Source organism: Staurois parvus, unplaced genomic scaffold, assembly GCF_062004578.1.
Source record: "Staurois parvus isolate SC_StPar_1 unplaced genomic scaffold, SC_StPar_1.0 ptg001181l, whole genome shotgun sequence".
Classification (NCBI taxonomy): Eukaryota; Metazoa; Chordata; class Amphibia; order Anura; family Ranidae; genus Staurois; species Staurois parvus.
The window spans coordinates 2649182-2672437 of NW_028318977.1; the positions used below are offsets into that span (position 1 = coordinate 2649182).

At 43.0% G+C, this 23256-nt stretch overlaps 1 long non-coding RNA gene across 1 annotated transcript; it reads right to left on the reverse strand.

Annotated features, from left to right (window-relative positions):
• Positions 1 to 182: 182 nt before the first annotated feature.
• Positions 183 to 23256, reverse strand: LOC149438574 (uncharacterized). The gene is made up of 4 exons (XR_016307890.1): positions 23120 to 23256; positions 13032 to 13169; positions 411 to 494; positions 183 to 284 (listed from the first exon to the last, which is right to left on the reverse strand). It is a non-coding gene; the product is annotated as an uncharacterized LOC149438574 (long non-coding RNA).

Here is a 23256-nt window from a genome sequence, read left to right on the forward strand (position 1 = left end):
TTTTTTGTTTTGTTTTGTTTTTTTTTGCAGTTTATACCCTCTATTGCTATTAAGGAAAGTTTTTGTGTCCAGAGTTCTGCTTTAAATCCTGACACATTGTTGGTAATGGTGACCCCTCTGTATTGTGTGAAGAAAACTCAGCGTTATAAGTCAGAATTTTTCATTTATAAAGAAAACAGAAATTGTTATATTAGGATTGAAGAATTCTTTATTTAAAGACAATTCCTATGTGGAGGGATTTCTTGCTGGTCCACAAATGTCTTCAATATCTTCTTATTTTTTGTCTGGAAAGACAATAATGAGAAACAATAATAATAATAGTGTGTGACTGTGGTGGGATCTTAGAGTGCAAGCTCTTCTGGTGCAGAGGCTGATGTGATTGGTTCAGTATTCTTTGTTTACTTTCTCACCTATTGCTACCACTGGCTCCAGGGGTCCCTGCAGACATTTCCAAGGAAAGATTTTGGACCACACTTGGCAGTTTATAGGTGGTTCTGTGGAGAGAGGATGGAAGGGAAGTTGGTAACGCTCTACAAACCATTCATGAAAGGTATTCATTTCTACTATCTTGGTAGCACAACAATAATATGGCGTTGAAGAACTTTTCCCCTTTCACTTTTGGTGGAGTGATGGTGGGAGGAGGTCCTATAGAGAATGGTGAAAGGTGAGAGGAGAGGTCCATGTACTGGAAAGTCATCATAACAAGTCCAGTATTAATGAACCCGAACCTGTGAATGGTAACATTGGACCTCTAGTGTAACAGACCTTCAGAAAAATGTTTTTCATTTCCAGTATTTTTTATTGGCAGATTTCAGGTAATGCACATCAAACAGAAACAAATGTTTAACAGGGGGAATTATTACCCATCTAAATCAACCAACAATAACAAACAAAATGGGAGGAGGCCTGAGGCATTTACATCTACCCCCCCCCCCCCCCCCATTGAGTAGAAGAGCTCCTAGACTCCAGATAACCAATCTGTAGTCAAGAAGATAAGAGAAAAGAAAAAAAGAAGAGTAAGTATACTGTACAGTGCAATGATAATACTCCAAACTTGGACTCCAGAAGTTCCTTCAGACTCTACAAATTCCCTACAAGATAGTTACAGTAATCCAGGCTCCAAATCTTTTTGAATTGTAGAATTTTATCATTTAGAATGGCTGAGAGCTTGGCCTTAATCAGATCAAACAGTATTGTGGGGGATTTCCATGACTTACCTATCACAATGCAGGCCACCAAGAAGATGAAAGAGATCAGTTTCCTCACGCATCACAGAATTTCTAAAATTGGGTTGCCCGTTAAGCCCTTTTGTGGATTGTTCTTAAGATTCGTGCCCGTTAATGAGCAGAAAAAATTGCAGACCTGAATCCTGAATCTACAGACTTTCGGACATTCCCACTAAATATGGAGGTATGAACCATCTTGGGAACAGCCTCTAAAGCAGCATAGGGAGACTCCTGGGATGTAGAAGGCCAATCTCGATGGAACCATATACCGTCAAAGTAGCACTTTGTAATTTGATTCTATAAGCAAAGTATTAGTATATGTTCTGGATGCATTTCCCGCTAAATTCTGGCAATCTGCAAGATCCAACTCTACTTGCAGGTCCTATTCCCATTTTAGCAGATACTGTTGTTTAGAAGAAGATGACATTAGCATATAGTAAATTAAGTAATATCAAACCATAATGTTTGTTGTATGTTCTATGTACAGATTCAAAGGCAGTCTGGCTAGCAATATCCCCTAATTGTTGTACTGACTGTACGAAATTAAGTAGTTCTGTATACTGGTAGACCTCTGTGTTGGGGAGTTGGTATCTCTTTCGTAATAATTGGAGCAAAAAAACCTCCCGCCCCACACAGAAGTTCCCTCTGCGCTGAAACCCTTTACTTCTCCACCATTTGAAAGGGTTGAGACCAGGGGTGAACAATGGATTAGACAATATAGGATCAAGGGGGCTATGGGCTGATTGAAGATGATGGGATTTATTGAGTCTGTTCCAGAAGCTTAAGGAAAAGACAAGGATGGGATAAAGACTAGGCGGTCTTGCTTTTGACAGTAGCCACATCAGCTGGCTAGGAGGCCTGTGGGGAGTGGCTGAGTACTCTGTGGACATCCAGGGCATTAACGGTTTGTGAGTATGAAAGCAGACAAATTGGGCCAATTGTGCGCTTGAAATTATTTCCAGAGATCCCCCAGGCCGCCTCTTGTTTTAGGAGCGAAGAGCGTCTGTCTATTCACCCTGGGTCTCATGTCCCACCAAAGGGACCTAAACAGCTTCCGTTGAAACAGAATAAGATCCAAGTTATTTAAGGCTATCCAATGAGTTTGAAAATAATACAGTACCTGGGGCAAAATATTAATTTCGACAATATGCAACCTACCAAACCATGAAGGGGGCTTTATAGACCATCTAGTCAAGTCAGCTGTCAATTTTTGAATAGCGGAGGGGTAGTTATGCTGGTATAAAGTGCTTTACAATGGTGTCAAGAAAAACCCAGATAAGGTAAAGCATATCTCCCAATTTTTTGAGATAGGAATGAGGGACAAAAGCAAACGTATGTAGGCATGGGGTACACCCCATGCCATGCCTCCCCTTAAAGGAGAATTGTACAAAAAAAAATGACTGGTTAAACCCACAAGTGCTTTTTTTGCCACTACTATTCCTTTATATTGCCTTTTGGAATTTACAAATGCAACAATTTAGAAATTGGATGAAATGTTTAGCACCGGGAAACTTTTTGATTGATAAGTAGTGCATTTTCTATACAACTATAGAGATCAGAACAAAATGAGGGACAAATGAGGAGTGTAATGGAACCGACCCCGATTCCTCTTGGGTACTTCCGTTATAATACCGCTTCCTGTCCGAACACCGGCCACTGACACCACCGCTGACCATTCAAGACTAGACGACACCAGTCTTGGAAGTAAACCAGAAAAAAGACTACTTTATTTTAACACAGATGCAAGATATATACATTCAAGGGAACAATTCCCCCTCCCTGCAAAATGACACAAGGCGGGGAAATCCACATCCAGTAACAAGAGACACACCAGCAGACAGTTCCATCAGGGGGGAGGGCTGCCGGAAACACCCCCCACCAAGCCAATACACACAAACACATACATTCCATAATAGTTTGCTACCAAGCAAGACACAAAATAGAACAACAGGATGCAACCACATGGCATTAAACAATCCACAACCCCCCACCCCACCTATACATTTCTACACAATATTAGAACATATCACCTCTGCACCTCTAACAGGCACAGGGTGACTTACACATAATAGGGATATGGGGAGCTGAGACAGGGGTCTCCCCACCTCTCCAAAGTGAGCTGGGTTCCATGGGCCTCCCACCCAAAGTGACTCCCGTCACAAGGAGGAAAGAGGGACAGAGGGACTTTGTTCCAAATGAGAGACAGTCCCTTGAAATCAGGGACAGTTGGGAGCTATGGGTAATGCATCCTCTCTCCGTGTAAACTCGAAATATCTTTTCACGTCCCCTAAAGTCTGACTGTCCAAGGACAAACTCATGGCCTGGGATTTTGTGCGATCAACCACTAAGGCCGAGATATCAAAGAAAACCTGTAGGGTTGCAAGTAAATTTGGAATTGTAGTTATTGGTGATGAAATATTCATCAGTATATCATCAGCAAATAATGCGCATTTATGTACTTTATCCCCGCACTGGATGCCTCTGATATTTGGGTTCTGAAAAATGTTTTTCTATAGCGTGTAAAGGTTTTTCTGTTATCACTGGTCTTTCTGAGCTGATAAAATTGGTTCAGATTTCCTTAGGGGCGAGCATGGGGACAAACTGGAGGCAAAACAGGAAGGGAGGGAGGCAAATAATAAGAAATGGTGTATCTTCGTCATATTCTATCAAATTTTTTCTCCTCCTAACTCCCGATCCATTCCAAATATCTCTTACATGTTTTAAATTCTAACCAACAGCCCCACACCTTCCCAAGTTCTTACTTTTTATCTTCTACCGCATGACACAGCTCCTCCACCCTAAAATATTTTCCACTCTCTTTAACCAATCCCTAATTCTGGGTGGCTCCAACACTTTCCAGAACTTAAGGATCAGGCCCTTGGTGGCACTAAGAAGAAGAACATGATAAGTGAAAATGGGTGAGAAAGGGAAATGGGATACAGATATTTATAGATAAATACTAGAGGAGTCAAAATTAAGTTACTTAAGTAAATCCAGAGATGGACAGGGGTAATTTAGGAAGAGAGTATATGGGTGGTGGGGTGGGAGGTAAGAAATTTTAAAAGTGATTTACGAAATTGGTGTGTGTTAATTATAATGGGTGGTTGTACCCTTTTGTATTGGAAAATTTTATAAAGAAATGAAAAAAAAAAAACTGGTGTAACATATACAGTAAGAAGTAATTAAACCCAGGTCTACTTGAAGAAATGTAGGTTTTGAAATCAGTGAACACACATTTTGAAGGTTTAATTACAAATGGGTGTATGTACCAATTTTAAAACCTACATTTCTGCATGTAGACTTGGGTTTATTCATATTTTATATGTCAGTGGTGTCGCTATGGGGTGCGGGGGGGTATGGACTGTACCAGGGTGACAGCCGCCAGAGGGTGACACCATGGCCGGCCCCACCATTTACACTGTACCTGGTCCGCTGAGCTTTGCCACCCTCCTCCATTCCCACACTTAGGGCCAGAACAGGAGAGGGCAGCCTGGTGCTGTAAGCTGTGATCAGTAAAGTCTAGACAGTGGGTTGCAGTGGTAGAGGAGAGAGAGCCAGTAGAGGGTGTAGGCCATCAGTGGAGCTCTCCTCTATACAGCAGATGACATACGATCGATCTAGCAATCCTATATCATCTGCTGTATGAAGCAGTGCTCCACTGACAGGAGGGGGAGTGCACAGCCCTGTGTAAAGTGTTGTATGAAGGAGTGTTGTCCTGTGTCTTTGTAGTGAGAGGTTTGCAGAGGGGGGAGGCTATTTGTGATGGTTAGGGTAATTTGGGGGGGTGCTAAGAGGAGGATTGGGGGAGAATATGTGCTAGGAGGGGGATTACTGGGGGGATATGTGCTAAGAGGGGGGATTGGGGGGAATATGTGCCAGGAACAGGTAATGGAAGGGGGAATATGTGCTAGGCGCAAGTGTTGGAAAGGATATGTACTAGGAGCGGGGCTTGGGAGGGGTATGTGCTAGGAGGGAGTATTGGTGGGGGGATATGTGCTAGGAGAGGGATTGGTGGAGATATATTTGCTAGGAGGGAGGATATGTGCTAGGATGGGAGTTGGTGGGGGATATGTTCTAAGAGGAGGATTGGGGGAGGATATGTGCTAGGAGGGAGATTGGTGGGGGGATATGTGTTAGGAGGGAGGACTGGGGGATGATATGTGCTAGGAGGGGGAATGATGGGGGGGTATGTGCTAGGAGGCGGATTGGTGGGGGGGATATATTTGCTAGGAGGGGGATTGGTGGGGATATGTGATAGGAAGGAAAATTGGTGAAGGGATATGTGAAGAAGGGGGGATTGGGGGGATATGTGCCAAGAACAAGTCATGGAAGGGTGATATGTGCTTAGGAGGGGGATTGGGGGGATATGTGCCAAGAACAGGTCATGGAAGGGTGATATGTGCTAGGAGGGGGATTGGGGGAATATGTGCCAAGAACAGGTCATGGAAGGGTGATATGTGCTAGGAGGGGGATTGGGGGGGTATGTGCCAGGAACAGGTAATGAAAGGGGGCATATGTGCTAGGAGCAGGTGTTAGAGGGGATATGTGCTAGGAGGGAGGATTTGTGGGTGATACGTGCTAGGAGGGGGATTGGTGGTGGGATATGTGCTAGGAGGAGGATTGGTGGGGGGGATATGTGCTAGGAGGGGATTGGTGGGGGGTATGTGCTAGGAGGGAAGATTGGCAGAGGGATATGTGCTAGGAAGGGGGATTGGAGGGATTATGCGCCAGGAACAGGTAATGGAAGAGGGAATATTTGCTAGTAGTGGGGATTGGGGGGGGGGGGATGCTAGGAGCAGGGATCGGAAGGGCGGTATGTGCTAGGAGGGGGATTGGTGGGGACATAAATGCTAGGAGGGGTTTGGTGGGGATATATGTGCTAGGAGGGGGATTGTGGGGGATATGTGCTAGGAGAAGGGATTGGGGGGTGATATGTGCTAGGAGGGGGGATGGGGGGAATATGTTTATGAGCAGAGATTGGAAGGAGGGATATGTCTAGGAGCAGAGATTGGAAGGGGGGATATGTGCTAGGAAGGGGGATTGGGGTGCGAAAGTGCTAGGAGGAGAGAATTGGGGGGATATGTTCTAGGAGCGGGGATTAGGGGTGGAAATTATTGCTAGGAGGGGGGTGGGAATTTGTGCCATGATTGGGTGGGGTAATTTGGGTTAAGAAAAGAGGGCTGGGGGACAAGACGGGGCTCTGTGGTGAGGGATGCACTACAATTCCTACAATGCATTGTGTCGGTGTACAGTCATGGGATGCAGCTCAGGGCTCCCAGCCGGCCCAGACCCTCTTAATTCCCCGGGGGGGTTTAGCAACACTTTAAGCTTACTTTAATATTACTATAATGTTTTCAATATATAATCGTCATGTTTTGCGAATTTAGTGTACTACTGACCTTCTGAAGAAGCAGACTTCTCGAAACACACTGAGTTTCCAGATCTCTCAGACATTGCAGCTGTTTATCTTATAATAAAGGCCGATGCCCCATGTTTACTCAATGTAACTTTATATTAATGTTGTTAATTATATGTTTGTGATACCAAGGGGGCTTTATAGTTTCACATATCCCTGTAATATGAGGGTGTCCGTTGTTAGCCTCTTGACCTCCAAATGGTTTTACCCCTTTCATGGCCAGACCAATTTTTTTTGCTATTCAGAACTGTGCTACTGTCAGCAAGCGCGACGGCGCACGGATCTGCGCATGTGCAGAACGCCAATGCGCCCTAATCCACTGGCACTAGGACCTGGGCGGCGGCGGTGGCCGCGCATGCGCACTCGCGTTCAACGGACGTGCGCCTGGCACCAATGACGGCGCAGGGCGCCCTATTTAAACCAGCCCTGCACAGACACTAGTTGCCGTATGGTCTAATTATCCTGTGTTCCTGTTCCTGTGTATCTGCTGTTGTGATTGTTGCTGACCCTGCTTGATCCTGACCTCTGCTGACTATCTCCTGCTCTGACCCCTGGCTCGTTTGACTTCTCTCCTGGATATTCCTATTGATCTGAACTCCTGTTACCGAACCCGGCGAGTGACCTGACTACTCTTTGCCTGCTGTCTTGTACTACGCTGACCCCACTGTTACCGAACCGGCCCGTCTGACCACGCTCACTACTCTGCCATCCATCCGTCCTGCAAGGATCCGGTTATCACTGCTCAGGCCTTTCCACCTCTTCACGTCAGGCTCTCTACCTGTATATACCTCTGGCGAATCCCTCTACCACAGGCGGGTGTACTCAGGGGCCGCGACCTGGTCACTGTCTGCTCCAAGTCCATCCCCACCATCAGAGGCCCTGGTGAACAAGCAGACTGGGGCTTAGACTCCGCGCTCTGGGGAATCCTGTCCTGTGGATAGCTAGAGGTACCGCCAGGCGGTGTCTGACAGCTACTTCAACTGGCAATGATTTTGTTATGCATTACTATACACAAATTACATTTATATAATTGTTTCCCACAAATAGAGACTTATTTTGGTGGTATTTGATCACCATTTTTTTTTTGCTATATAAATGAAATTAGAAAATCTTTTCTGCTTTCTGTTATAAAACATATTTAATATAAAGAAATTTCTTTATAAATTTAGACCAAAATACATTCAGTCATTGGGCACCTAAAAGTCCACTTCTTAAATACAGTTAAATCAAGATAGTTAGGATCTGGGTGTTCTGGTAGTAGCATGCAATGCCAAGCTGAGGTTTCTAAAGCTAACAAAATATTTTCTTGTATTAAAAGAAGTTTTGACCCAAAGAAAGAGACATCATCTGTACAAATCATTAGTAAGACCTCATCTGGAATATGTAGTTCAGTTTTGGGCACCAATTCACAAAAAGACAGTTGGGCAACCAAACTGATAAGAGGCATGGAGGAGATCAGCTATGAGGAAAGATTAGAGGAACTGAATGTATTCTCACTTGAAAAGAAGAGATTAAAGGGGGATATGATCTCCATGTACAATACATAAGGGGGGATATGATCTCCATGTATAATACATAAGGGGGATATGATCTCCATGTATAATACATAAGGGGGGATATGATCACCATGTATAATACATAAGGGGGGGTATGATCTCTATGTATAATACATAAGGGGGGATATGATCACCATGTATAATACATAAGAGGGGATATGATCATCACCATGTATAATACATAAGGGGGATATGATCTCCATGTATAATACATAAGGGGGATATGATCTCCATGTATAATACATAAGGGGGGATATGATCACCATGTATAATACATAAGGGGGATATGATCACCATGTATAATACATAAGGGGGGATATGATCTCCATGTGTAATACATAAGGGGGATATGATCTCCATGTATAATACATAAGGGGGGATATGATCTCCATGTGTAATACATAAGGGGGATATGATCTCCATGTATAATACATAAGGGGGGATATGATCACCATGTGTAATACATAAGGGGGATATGATCACCATGTATAATACATAAGGGGGGATATGATCTCCATGTATAATACATAAGGGGGGATATGATCTCCATGTATAATACATAAGGGGGGGGGGATTTGATCACCATGTATAATACATAAGGGGGGATATGATCACCATGTGTAATACATAAGGGGGATATGATCTCCATGTATAATACTTAAGGGGGATATGATCTCCATGTATAATACATAAGAGGGGATATGATCTCCATGTATAATACATAAGGGGGGATATGATCTCCATGTATAATACATAAGGGGGGATATGATCTCCATGTATAATACATAAGGGGGGATATGATCTCCATGTATAATACATAAGGGGGATATGATCTCCATGTATAATACATAAGAGGGGATATGATCTCCATGTATAATACATAAGGGGGATATGATCTCCATGTATAATACATAAGGGGGGATATGATCTCCATGTATAATACATAAGGGGGGATATGATCTTCATGTATAATACATAAGGGGGGATATGATCACCATGTATAATACATAAGGGGGATATGATCTCCATGTATAATACATAAGGGGGGATATGATCTCCATGTATAATATATAAGGGGGATATGATCTCCATGTATAATACATAAGGGGGGATATGATCACCATGTATAATACATAAATGGGGATATGATCTCCATGTATAATACATAAGGGGGGATATGATCACCATGTATAATACATAAGGGGGATATGATCACCATGTATAATACATAAGGGGGATATGATCTCCATGTATATTACATAAGGGGGATATGATCTCCATGTATAATACATAAGGGGGGATATGATCTCCATGTATAATACATAAGGGGGATATGATCACCATGTATAATACATAAGGGGGGATATGATATCCATGTATAATACATAAGGGGGGATATGATCTCCATGTATAATACATAAGGGGGATATGATCTCCATGTATAATACATAAGGGGGGATATGATCTCCATGTATAATACATAAGGGGGATATGATCTCCATGTATAATACATAAGGGGGATATGATCTCCATGTATAATACATAAGGGGGGGATATGATCACTATGTATAATACATAAAGGGGGATATGATCTCCATGTATAATACATAAGGGGGGATATGATCACCATGTATAATACATAAGGGGGATATGATCACCATGTATAATACATAAGGGGGATATGATCTCCATGTATAATACATAAGGGGGATATGATCTCCATGTATAATACATAAGGGGGGATATGATCTCCATGTATAATACATAAGGGGGATATGATCTCCATGTATAATACATAAGTGGGGATATGATCTCCATGTATAATACATAAGGGGGGATATGATCTCCATGTATAATACATAAGGGGGGATATGATCTCCATGTATAATACATAAGGGGGGATATGATCTCCATGTATAATACATAAGGGGGGATATGATCTCCATGTATAATACATAAGGGGGGATATGATCTCCATGTATAATACATAAGGGGGATATGATCTCCATGTATAATACATAAGGGGGGATATGATCTTCATGTATAATACATAAGGGGGGATATGATCTCCATGTATAATACATAAGGGGGGATATGATCTTCATGTATAATACATAAGGGGGGATATGATCTCCATGTATAATACATAAGGGGGGATATGATCTCCATGTATAATACATAAGGGGGGATATGATCTCCATGTATAATACATAAGGGGGATATGATCTCCATGTATAATACATAAGGGGGGATATGATCACCATGTATAATACATAAGGGGGGATATGATCACCATATATAATACATAAGGGGGGATATGATCTCCATGTATAATACATAAGGGGGGATATGATCTCCATGTATAATACATAAGGGGGGATATGATCTCCATGTATAATACATAAGGGCGATAGAATCACCATGTATAATACATAAGGGGGGATATGATCATCATGTATAATACATAAGGGGGGATATGATCTCCATGTATAATACATAAGGGGGGATATGATCTCCATGTATAACACATAAGGGGGGATATGATCTCCATGTATAATACATAAGGGGGGATATGATCTCCATGTATAATACATAAGGGGGATATGATCTCCATGTATAATACATAAGGGGGGATATGATCTCCATGTATAATACATAAGGGGGATATTATCACCATGTATAATACATAAGGGGGGATATGATCTCCATGTATAATACATAAGGGGGGATATGATCTCCATGTATAATACATAAGGGGGGATATGATCTCCATGTATAATACATAAAGGGGATATGATCTCCATGTATAATACATAAGGGGGGATATGATCACCATGTATAATACATAAGGGGGGATATGATCTCCATGTATAATACATAAGGGGGGGGATATGATCTCCGTGTATAATACATAAGGGGGGATATGATCTCCATGTATAATACATAAGGGGGGATATGATCTCCATGTATAATACATAAGGGGGGGATATTATCTCCATGTATAATACATACAGAGCATATGATCTCCATGCATAAATACATAAGGGGGGGTATGATCTCCATGTATAATACATAAGGGGGGATATGATCTCCATGTATAATACATAAGAGGGATATGATCTCCATGTATAATACATAAGGGGGGATATGATCTCCATGTATAATAAGGGGGATATGATCTCCATGTACAATACATAAGGGGGGATATGATCTCCATGTATAATACATAAGGGGGGATATGATCTCCATGTATAATACATAAGGGGGGATATATTCTCCATGTATAATACATAAGGGGGGATATGATCACCATGTATAATACATAAGGGGGGATATGATCTCCATATATAATACATAAGGGGGGATATGATCTCCATGTATATTACATAAGGGGGGATATGATCTCCATGTATAATACATAAGGGGGATATGATCTCCATGTATAATACATAAGGGGGATATGATCTCCATGTATAATACATAAGGGGGATGTGATCTCCATGTATAATACATAAGGGGGATATGATCTCCATGTATAATACATAAGGGGGGGGATATGATCTCCGTGTATAATACATAAGGGGGGATATGATCTCCATGTATAATACATAAGGGGGGGTATGATCTCCATGTATAATACATAAGGGGGGATATGATCATCATGTGTAATACATAAGGGGGGGATATGATCTCCGTGTATAATACATAAGGGGGGATATGATCTCCATGTATAATACATAAGGGGGGATATGATCTCCATGTATAATACATAAGGGGGGGATATGATCTCCATGTATAATACATACAGAGCATATGATCTCCATGCATAAATACATAAGGGGGGGTATGATCTCCATGTATAATACATAAGGGGGGATATGATCTCCATGTATAATACATAAGAGGGATATGATCTCCATGTATAATACATAAGGGGGGATATGATCTCCATGTATAATAAGGGGGATATGATCTCCATGTACAATACATAAGGGGGGATATGATCTCCATGTATAATACATAAGGGGGGATATGATCTCCATGTATAATACATAAGGGGGGATATGTTCTCCATGTATAATACATAAGGGGGATATGATCACCATGTATAATACATAAGGGGGGATATGATCTCCATATATAATACATAAGGGGGGGATATGATCTCCATGTATATTACATAAGGGGGGATATGATCTCCATGTATAATACATAAGGGGGATATGATCTCCATGTATAATACATAAGGGGGATATGATCTCCATGTATAATACATAAGGGGGGATGTGATCTCCATGTATAATACATAAGGGGGATATGATCTCCATGTATAATACATAAGGGGGGATATGATCACCATGTATATTACATAAGGGGGGATATGATCACCATGTATAATACATAAGGGGGAATATGTCTGCGGCAAAAGAGTTGTAACCTCCACATATTGAAAAACTTCTTCACAGTAAAAGTTGTGAAAATGTGGAATAGACTCCCTCAAGAACTACATCTGGACAACTCAACAGATTGTTTTAAAAAAGAGCAGGATGTATTCCTAAATGTCCAAATGTAACTGGGTACTATCATTTAGGGGTGATAACAGCAGAGGTAGTTGATCAGGAAGGATTAATATTTTTTCCACCCCTGGATTAAATTGGACTATGCTTCCTGAAGGTTTTTTTGCCTTCCTCTGATCAACTGTGGCTATAGGATTGTGTATATGGAGGTTTACTATTTTATATGTATTTATTTGCTTCTATTGGTTGAGCTAGATGGACTTTTTTTGGCATAACTATGTAACTATGTTATCACTGGGCTTCTTAGCTGTTGTACCTGGTACAAATAGATCACGGCATTTCCATCCACATTCACTGCAGCACACCTTTCCCAAGGGACAGGACTGACTTTGCCCACATTCATCTATTATTGACTCGCAGACTGCCTCCCAGGGTGGGCACATCGAATTTCTTACTGTTAAAAAAGACAAAAAGGGACAGTCAGGGACTCTACACTAGGCATGACAAACTCAAATACATGAATGAGGCCAATGGTGGTCACATTTATAGGCTTTCATTTTGCCAATATACACAGTAAAAGGACATTGTTGAATACGAACTTTTGCTCACTCAGATTTACAGTTCATGCTCACCTCCTTTAGGTACATTGGGTCACTCTGTATGCCAGAGTTGGACTGATACAGTAACTCTGTCCACCCGCCACCTTTAAATTATTCCTGCAGCTTGCCCCTTGTGGATAGTGAAAGGTGGTTGGTGCTGTGGATATGGCATTCAGGTGATGGGTCTGTCTTTTTCCTGTAGCTGTTTTCATTCCCACCACTTGTATACAGCCATATGCTATTGCCTGCAGCCTGGAAAAGGTCTCTTCCACCCACTGAAGGTGAGGCTACAGAAGAGCTGCCCATGAGTCATCATGAGTTATCATATGATTGAGGGGTCCCAAAACATGAGCCATAGAAATTCCTGCCACCACATCCATATGCAGTAGAAATTAATTCTACAGACATACTTCAAATCATACAAATATCCCACAACTTACAATGATGATATCTACAGAGATCACAGCAGACCAGAAGCTGTTTCCTTTTGCGTCTTTTCTCTATAATTAAAACCTCTGACAGAGCTACATGCAGTGGTCAGGATGAGAGGGGGGGGGGGGGAGGACACTACTCTATCTTATTTAGAAATTTGTCCTAATTTAAGCTTGAGCTTCTGAGTTTGGTAAAAAAAAATGTACAGTATAGTTCATATTTCAATTAGCAGCTGGCAAGGAGGGGCCCCAGGCTCTTTTGTCAATTTTTTCAAGGTTAGCCTTATCGGTTGTATACAGAGATCAATAGCTCAAGCCAAATTTAATACACACAAATTAATGAGTCAGAGCAGAACTTGCTTATCTTCAGAGAAGTCCCCCCCCCCCCATCTCTTTAAAGGGCTCAGTATTGATTTTACATTTTCTATGTTTTTCTTCCTAACTCCAAATCCTAAATACAAATGGATGAATCAGATCAGCAATGTGTTCCCCCCAGAGCAGTGACACTTAACCTCCCCCCCTTTAGTGGGCTCTGCATAGCATTTCAGCTTTGACTCATGCCTAGATACTGAATGTCAGTCTCTGCTAGATACCTGGGGCTAGGCATGGCGTGCAGTTTGTAAGATTACATTACATCGAGTTTATATAGCGCCAAAGGGTTTGCTCAGCGCTGTACAATAGAGGGGGGGACAATACATGAAACATTACAGCAACTACAAACAGCACACGAGGGGTTATAGGGCCCTACTCTTTCGAGCTTACAATCTAGGAGGGAGGGGGTAGTGGTACAGGAGGAAGTGGCTGTGGGGGATGGAGTGGTAGGAGGAATGAAGGAGAGCAGCAGTTAGGTGAGGGTGGGGTAGGCTTCCCTGAAGAGATGGGTTTTCAGGGAGCGCCTGAAGGTGAGGAGGGAAGGCGACAGTCTGATGGATTGGGGTAGTGAGTTCCAGAGGATGGGGGAGGACCTGGAGAAGTCTTGCAGACGTGCATGTGAGGAGGAGACCAGGGAGCAAGATAGAAGGAGGTCCTGTGAAGAGTGAAGGGTACGGGTAGGGTGGTAGGGAGCCAGTGGAGGGATAGGCAGAGGGGGGTGGCAGAGGTGGAGTGGATGAGTCTAGCCGCTGAGTTCAGGATGGTCTGAAGCGGGGAGAGCCTGCACTGGGGTAGGCCGGTGAGGAGGGAGTTGCAGTAGTCAAGGCGTGAGATAATCAGGGAGTGTACTAGTAGTTTAGTGGTGTCTGGGGTAAGGACGGTGCGTATTTTGGCGATATTGCGGAGGTGGAGCCTGCATGTGTTTGTAAGTGATTTGACATGAGGTTGGAAGGAAAGGTTTGAGTCCAGAATGACGCCAAGGACTTTGGCTTGCGGGGCGGGATTGATGGTAGTGTTTAGAGATGAGCGAATTTCTCAAAAATTCGATTCGGCTGATTCGGCGAATTCCAGTGTGAAATTCGATTCGATGCGAATTTCTTCGCTACGAAGATGACATATAAAAAGGGTTTCTAGGCTTCAGAGAGCCTTTAAATTAGTGCAGAACACTGTACCTTTAATTTAAATGCCCTTGGAGATGAGGAAAGAGAAAGAGAAGGAGAAGGAGAAGGATGAGAAGAAGGAGAAGGAGAAGGATGAGAAGAAGGAGAAGGAGAAGGATGAGAAGAAGGAGAAGGATGAGAAGAAGGAGAAGGAGAAGGATGAGAAGAAGGAGAAGGAGAAGGATGAGAAGAAGGAGAAGGAGAAGGATGAGGAGAAGGATGAGAAGAAGGAGAAGGATGAGAAGAAGGAGAAGGAGAAGGATGAGAAGAAGGAGAAGGATGAGAAGAAGGAGAAGGAGAAGGATGAGAAGATGGAGAAGGAGAAGGATGAGAAGAAGGAGAAGGAGAAGGATGAGAAGAAGGAGAAGGAGAAGGATGAGAAGAAGGAGAAGGATGAGGAGAAGGAGAAGGATGAGAAGAAGGAGAAGGATGAGAAGAAGGAGAAGGATGAGAAGAAGGAGAAGGAGAAGGATGAGAAGAAGGAGAAGGATGAGAAGAAGGAGAAGGATGAGAAGAAGGAGAAGGAGAAGCAGAAGGAGAAGGATGAGAAGAAGGAAAAGGAGAAGGATGAGAAGATGGAGAAGGAGAAGGATGAGAAGAAGGAGAAGGAGAAGGATGAGAAGAAGGAGAAGGAGAAGGATGAGAAGATGGAGAAGGAGAAGGATGAGAAGAAGGAGAAGGAGAAGGATGAGAAGAAGGAGAAGGAGAAGGATGAGAAGAAGGAGAAGGAGAAGGATGAGAAGAAGGAGAAGGATGAGAAGAAGGAGAAGGAGAAGGATGAGAAGAAGGAGAAGGAGAAGGATGAGAAGAAGGAGAAGGATGAGAAGAAGGATGAGAAGAAGGATGAGAAGAAGGATGAGAAGAAGGAGAAGGATGAGAAGAAGGACAGTTCTGTGACAGTTTCTGTCTATTTCTGACAGTTCTGGGACATTCACTCCATACAGCTGTTTCAACCGCTGTATGGAGGGAATGTCATGGAACTGTCAGAAATAGTCTATTTCTGACAGTTCTGGGACATTCACTCCATACAGCTGTTTCAACCGCTGTATGGAGGGAATGTCATGGAACTGTCAGAAATAGACTATTAATGACAGTTCTGGGACTGTCCTTCCATACAGCGGTTGAAACATTGTATGTATTTGTTTCCATAAATGGATCCATTTATGGAAACAAATACATACAATGTTTCAACCGCTGTATGGAAGGACAGTCCCAGAACTGTCATAAATAGTCTATTTCTGACAGTTCTGGGACATTCACTCCATACAGCTGTTTCAACCGCTGTATGGAGGGAATGTCATAGAACTGTCAGAAATAGACTATTAATGACAGTTCTGGGACTGTCCTTCCATACAGCGGTTGAAACATTGTATCTATTTGTTTCCATAAATGGATCCATTTATGGAAACAAATAGATACAATGTTTCAACCGCTGTATGGAAGGACAGTCCCAGAACTGTCATTAATAGTCTATTTCTGACAGTTCTATGACATTCCCTCCATACAGCGGTTGAAACAGCTGTATGGAGTGAATGTCCCAGAACTGTCAGAAATAGACTATTTATGACAGTTCTGGGACATTCACTCCATACAGCGGTTGAAACATTGTATCTATTTTTTTCCATAAATGACATTCTGCAGATACACTTAGAGGAGCGCTGCAGATACACTTTTTGCCGGCTTGGAATTATTCTTATTTTCATCCTACTTCTTCTTTTTCTTCTTATGAGGATGAGGATGAAGAAGAAGAAGTAGGATGAAAATAAGATTAATTCCAAGCCGGCAAAAAGTGTATCTGCAGCGCTCCTCTAAGTGTATTTGCAGAATGTCATTTATGGAAAAAAATAGATACAATGTTTCAACCGCTGTATGGAAGGACAGTCCCAGAACTGTCATAAATAGTCTATTTCTGACAGTTCTGGGACATTCACTCCATACAGCTGTTTCAACCGCTGTATGGAGGGAATGTCATAGAACTGTCAGAAATAGACTATTAATGACAGTTCTGGGACTGTCCTTCCATACAGCGGTTGAAACATTGTATGTATTTGTTTCCATAAATGGATCCATAGACAGTTCTGGGACTGTCCTTCCATACAGCGGTTGAAACATTGTATCTAAATGGATCCATTTATGGAAACAAATAGATACAATGTTTCAACCGCTGTATGGAAGGACAGTCCCAGAACTGTCATTAATAGTCTATTTCTGACAGTTCTATGACATTCCCTCCATACAGCGGTTGAAACAGCTGTATGGAGTGAATGTCCCAGAACTGTCAGAAATAGACTATTTATGACAGTTCTGGGACATTCCCTCCATACAGCGGTTTCCGGCAAAAAGTGTATGTGCAGAGTTCCTCTATTCTGCAGATACACTTAGAGGAGCTCTGCAGATACACTTAGAGGAGCTCTGCACATACACTTTTTGCCGGCTTGGAATTATTCTTATTTTCATCCTACTTCTTCTTCTTCTTCTTCTTCATCCTCATCCTCATCCTCTTCTTCTTCTTCTGAGGATGAGGATGAGGATGAAGAAGAAGAAGAAGAAGAAGTAGGATGAAAATAAGATTAATTCCAAGCCGGCAAAAAGTGTATGTGCAGAGCTCCTCTAAGTGTATCTGCAGAATAGAGGAACTCTGCACATACACTTTTTGCCGGCTTGCAATTATTCTTATTTTCATCCTACTTCTTCTTCTTCTTCTTCTTCATCCTCTTCTTCTTCTTCTGAGGATGAGGATAAAGAAGAAGAAGAAGAAGAAGAAGTAGGATGAAAATAAGATTAATTCCAAACAGGCAAAAAGTGTATGTGCAGAGCTCCTCTAAGTGTATCTGCAGAATAGAGGAACTCTGCACATACACTTTTTGCCGGCTTGGAATTATTCTTATTTTCATCCTACTGCTTCTTCTTCTTCTTCATCCTCATCCTCATCCTCAGAAGAAGAGGATGAGGATGAGGATGAAGAAGAAGAAGAAGAAGAAGAAGAAGTAGGATGAAAAGAAGAATAATTCCAAGCCGGCAAAAAGTGTATGTGCAGAGTTCCTCTATTTCTGACAGTTCTCTCACAGCTTCTTCACATGTACAGCGGTTGAAACATCTGTATCCTAAATGGAAACTAATAGATACAATGTTTCAACCGCTAAACATGTGTTCCTTCTGTCAGAGAACTGTCAGAAATAGCGGAGCTCACTGCAGGGACACTTGTGCCGGCTGATCGGGAAATGTTCGATTCGCGCACCCGAAGTAGGCAAAATTTCGGTTTCGCCGCGAATCGAATATTTCCTGAAATTCGACTCGAATTCCGGTTCGCCTGGTTCGATTCGCTCATCTCTAGTAGTGTTGTTAGTAGTTTTGGATAGGATGGGGGGGGGCGCGGGCAGGGGGGAAGACGAGAAGCTCGGTTTTGGAGAGGTTAAGCTTGAGGAAATGGAGCGACTTCCAGTCAGAGATGTCGTTTAGGAGGTGAGTGATGCGGGCGGAGAAAGTGGGGGTGAGGTGGGGGGTGGAGAGGTAAATTTGAGTGTCATCAGCGTAGAGGTGGTAGTTGAAGCCGTGGGAGTGTATGAGTTTGCCAAGGGAGAAGGTGTAGATGGAGAAGAGAAGGGGTCCAAGGACAGAGCCCTGGGGGACCCCAACAGAGAGGGGGAGGGAAGGGGAGGTGGCACCATTGTAGGAAACGCTGAAGGAGCATCGGGATAGGTAAGAGGAGAACCAGGAGAGAGCGGTGTCTCTGATGCCAAGGGAGAGTAGTTTATTAACCTCCCTGGCGGTATTCCCGAGTGTAGCTCGGGGTAACATTTCAGTACCAAAAGCGGTAACCCCGATCTACACTCGGGAATACCATGCGGCGCTGCTCCGGCATGTGTTCTTCACTTACCTTACCCTGCGCTCCCACGATGTGTCCCCTGCAGCGTCCCCGGCCATCTCCTCCGGCCGATGCCGGCATCCGGCTTCTGTGTCCTGTCCCTGTGACGTCGGGACGTACAGGCGCCGCCGCCGCCGGCGGCGGGAAATTTAAAAATTTTAAAAAATGTCATTTTTTTTTTTTTACATTTTACATAGTAAAACATTGCTGTTTCAACCTATTTCACATACATTTTGTCCCTAGTGCTTTGTCCTGTGCCCTGCCTGCATTTTGTCTGTTCTTTCTGCCTGGAAACTGAGAAATGTCCATGGCGTCCAAAAAGTGTCCCTTTAGGTCAAAAGCGGTTTAGATCAGCTAGAGAACAGCGATAGTAAATCAGAACCACTTGCAGAATTGAGTGATAATGATTCGTGGGGGAAATTCGTCATCAGAAACTGAAAACGATTTTGCGACTGAGCTCAGCAATGTGCGAACTTGGCGCTCTATTTCACATTTCAGTGTTTTTGGTTTGATTATATTATTGAATTAAATTTTTTATTATTTTTATATTATTTTTATGATTATTTATTAAATTATAATTTATGATTTTGTGTTTCAAATTTTATCATACCCGGGATGTTTACTAGACTCTTGTTCGGACAGATTTCAGTGAGTTTTTCCTAAAAATTACAGCCTACAATAAAAAAAATACATATTTCCATGCAAAAAAATGGTACCGCTTTCAGCACCAAAAATCTGAAATAATCATACCGCCAGGGAGGTTAAGGAGGAGGGGGTGGTCAACTGTGTCGAAGGCCGCGGAGAGGTCCAGGAGGAGGAGGACAGAGTAGTCGCCTTTGGCTTTGACGGTTAATAGGTCGTTGGTGATTTTGAGGAGGGCGGTTTCGGTGGAGTGTAGGGGACGGAAGGCGGACTGTAGTGGATCAAGGAGGTTGTTGTCAGTTAGGTGGGCGCTTAGGCGGTCGTAGACTAAGCGCTCCAGGAGTTTGGAAGTGAGTGGCAGCAGGGAGATGGGTCTGAGGTTGTTTGGGTCAGTGGGGTCCAGGGAGGGCTTTTTGAGTATGGGGGTGATGTGCGCATGCTTTAGGGGGGAGGAAAATACGCCGGTAGAGAGGGAGAGATTGAAGATGTGGGTGAGGGAGCAGATGAGGGAAGAGGGGGGTGACCGGAGGAGTCGAGAGGGGATAGGGTCCATGGGGCAGGTAGTGAGGCGGGCTTCTGAGAAGACCCTGGTGACTTCCTCAGTGGTAGCGGGGCTGAAGGAGTGCAGAGCTGGGGGGGTTATGGTAAGCGGGGCCTTGGGTGTGGAGGGGGGCAGTGCGGTTGCGAGGTCAGAGGAGGGAAGAGATGAGGGGGAGATAGGGGGGGGGGAGGCTAGGTGGGGAGGTAGATTAAGATGTCCATTAAGATGGCAGTATGGGAGAAATTTGGAAGGATTCCATACAATAATTATTTTTTTTCTTGTATTTTAGACAGTGTTGAAGATTTTTAGTTTTTAGGGAGGTAGGTAGGATGAAGTTCCTCTTTAATCACTTAACACTGAATTGTAAGGACCATCCATCCCAAGAGATATACAGCCTTGCCTCACAGATTGAGGTTGGTGACTTGGTTATTCTCTTCTGCAAAGAGGAATAAATGGACTGAACACCAATGATATCACAAATGCTAAAGCTGTCTAATCAGATAAGACACGTTCACAACTACCCACCTGTCATCCACCCATGTGTTTCACCCATGGAAAGAGCTTAATTATGGAGGCATGTCTACATGAAAAAGCTCTTTGCTTGAGCGATATGTCAGATATGTCTCCACGATTAAGCCCTTTTTTGGGGAGAAACATGTTGGAGTGGGAGGATAACAGGTGTGAAGTCATGCTGTGAACTTGTCTTATTAGGATAAACACTTTAAGCATTTGTGACATTATTGGTGTGTGCTCTGTTTATTCCTCTGGAAACTATCCTGTAGAGTAGGGTTTCTCAGCCAGGGTTCCATGGAACCCTAGGGTTCCTCCAGAGGTTGCTAGGGGTTCCTTGAGCAACAAGCAATATCTGCCTCTCAGATAGGTTCCAGCTGACACCATTGATATTTTTAGCTATCTATAAGGGGGTAATTCTTCTCAATGACCACAAGTGTAAGGAATATTCTTTCCACTGATCATCACATGAATGTATCATGGGCCAGTGCTTCTCAACCTTTTTTTAGTCAAGGCACCCTTTAAAATTATGGACAGTCCCGAAGCACCCTTTAAAATTATGGACAGTTTTGAGGTTCCCCATTCTAAAACGGGGTACTTCAAGACTGTCCATACTTTTAAAAGGGCACCCCATTCCAAAATGTGAAAAACTATTCTAAAAGTTTTATATAACGCAGCAACATCCACATACTGTATGTAGGGTGTGACGGGAGTCACTTTGGGTGGGGGGCCCATGGAACACAGCTCACTGTAGAGAGGTGGGGAGACCCCTGTCTCAGCTCCCCATATCCCTCTTATGTGTAAGTCACCCTGTGCCTGTTAGGGGTGCAGGGTGATATGTCATGATATTGTGTAGACATGTATAGGTGGGGTGGGGAGGTTGTTCATTGTTTAATGCCATGTGGTTGTATCCCATTGTTCTATTGTGTGTCTTGCTTGGGAGCAAACTATTATGGGATGTATGTGTTTGTGTGTATTGGCTTGGTGGGGGGTTTTTCCGGCAGCCCTCCCCCTGATGGGACTGTCTGCTGATGTGTCTCTTGTTACTGGGTATGTATTGCCCCGCCCTGTGTATATATCTTGTATCTGTGTTAAAATAAAGTAGTCTATTTTTCCTGGTTTTCCTTCAAGAGTGGTGTCTGGTCTGTGTTCGGACGGGGAATCAGGAGTCTAATGGAAATACCCAAGTGCAGCCAGGGTCTGGTTCTGTTACATAGGGCACCCAGCATTAGAGATGATTTATTCTTCCAAAGCAAATACACTTTTGCACACTGGTACTGAGTAGTATTCCAGTGGTTCTCTTCTCCCTCAGTTTTTCTCCATCACTGAGCTAATGTAACCCCCAGCACTGATGGAGAGGGGCAGGGGAGGGTCAGACTAGGGTGCTGTGCAGGCAACTGACATCCTCCTTATCAACTTATGATGTCATTGGTTGTCAGGACACCGGCGGCTAGAAGGTCATAATGGTGAACAATGAAAACTTGTGACTTTGTGTACATAAAAGGTGGGCTTGTTCTACCCACTGGCTTGTATATAAGTTTTGGGCAATTTTTAGACATTTTGCCAATGCACCCCTGAAGAAACCTGAAGGCACCCCAGGGGGCCTGAGCACCCTGGTTGAGAGACTGTCATGGGCTGTAGATACAGTCATTTTTAGCAGGGGTTCCCCAAACCAAAAAGTAATTTCAAGGGTTCCTCTGTGTTGAATAGGTTGAAAAAGGTTGCTGTAGAGGAAGGATGTGCTCTCAGGTTGGCACCCAATAACAGCCAAGGATCAAGATTTAGAGAGCATTTCCAGAGGGGCGATGATTACTACTTTGCAGTTATGCAATGAAGACTGGTCACCTTCCCAGCTCTCCGCTGTGACTAGATGAGGAAGTAGTAACAGCAAGGTAATGAGCTCATCCCTCTGTTCTCTCCACTTGTCTACTGATTCTATGCCAGCTAATGAGCTTCCAGCACTCCTGATTATCTCCCAGTGCTACCATTCTTTCTTGCAGTGAGTAGTCTACCAGACGCTAATACCAAGACAGTTTTATGTACTTATACTACCTGATACGTTTAATGATTTCTAAATAACACAGAATTGTGATAATTGGAATCATTTTCTTGGAGGTTAGCTTTAACGTTTAAGATGATGGGTGTTCTAGATAAACACACTAGGTTTGCTGAAGTCTTAAATCTTCATTTATGATACATTTCTAAGAGTTAGACACACATTTACAAATAGAGGGAGGAATAAAAGACTTGGAAGGAAGAGTAGTCACAGCATAGGTCAACTTACATGCAGTCACTGCTGGGAGCAGGACTGTCCCCAGAAGGAAGAGAGATGCCACCACCTTCATGTCTGCTGGGAATATAGCTCTGATTATCAGCTCTTCAGATGGATTTTATACCCAGATCTCAGAGGTAATTAGAACT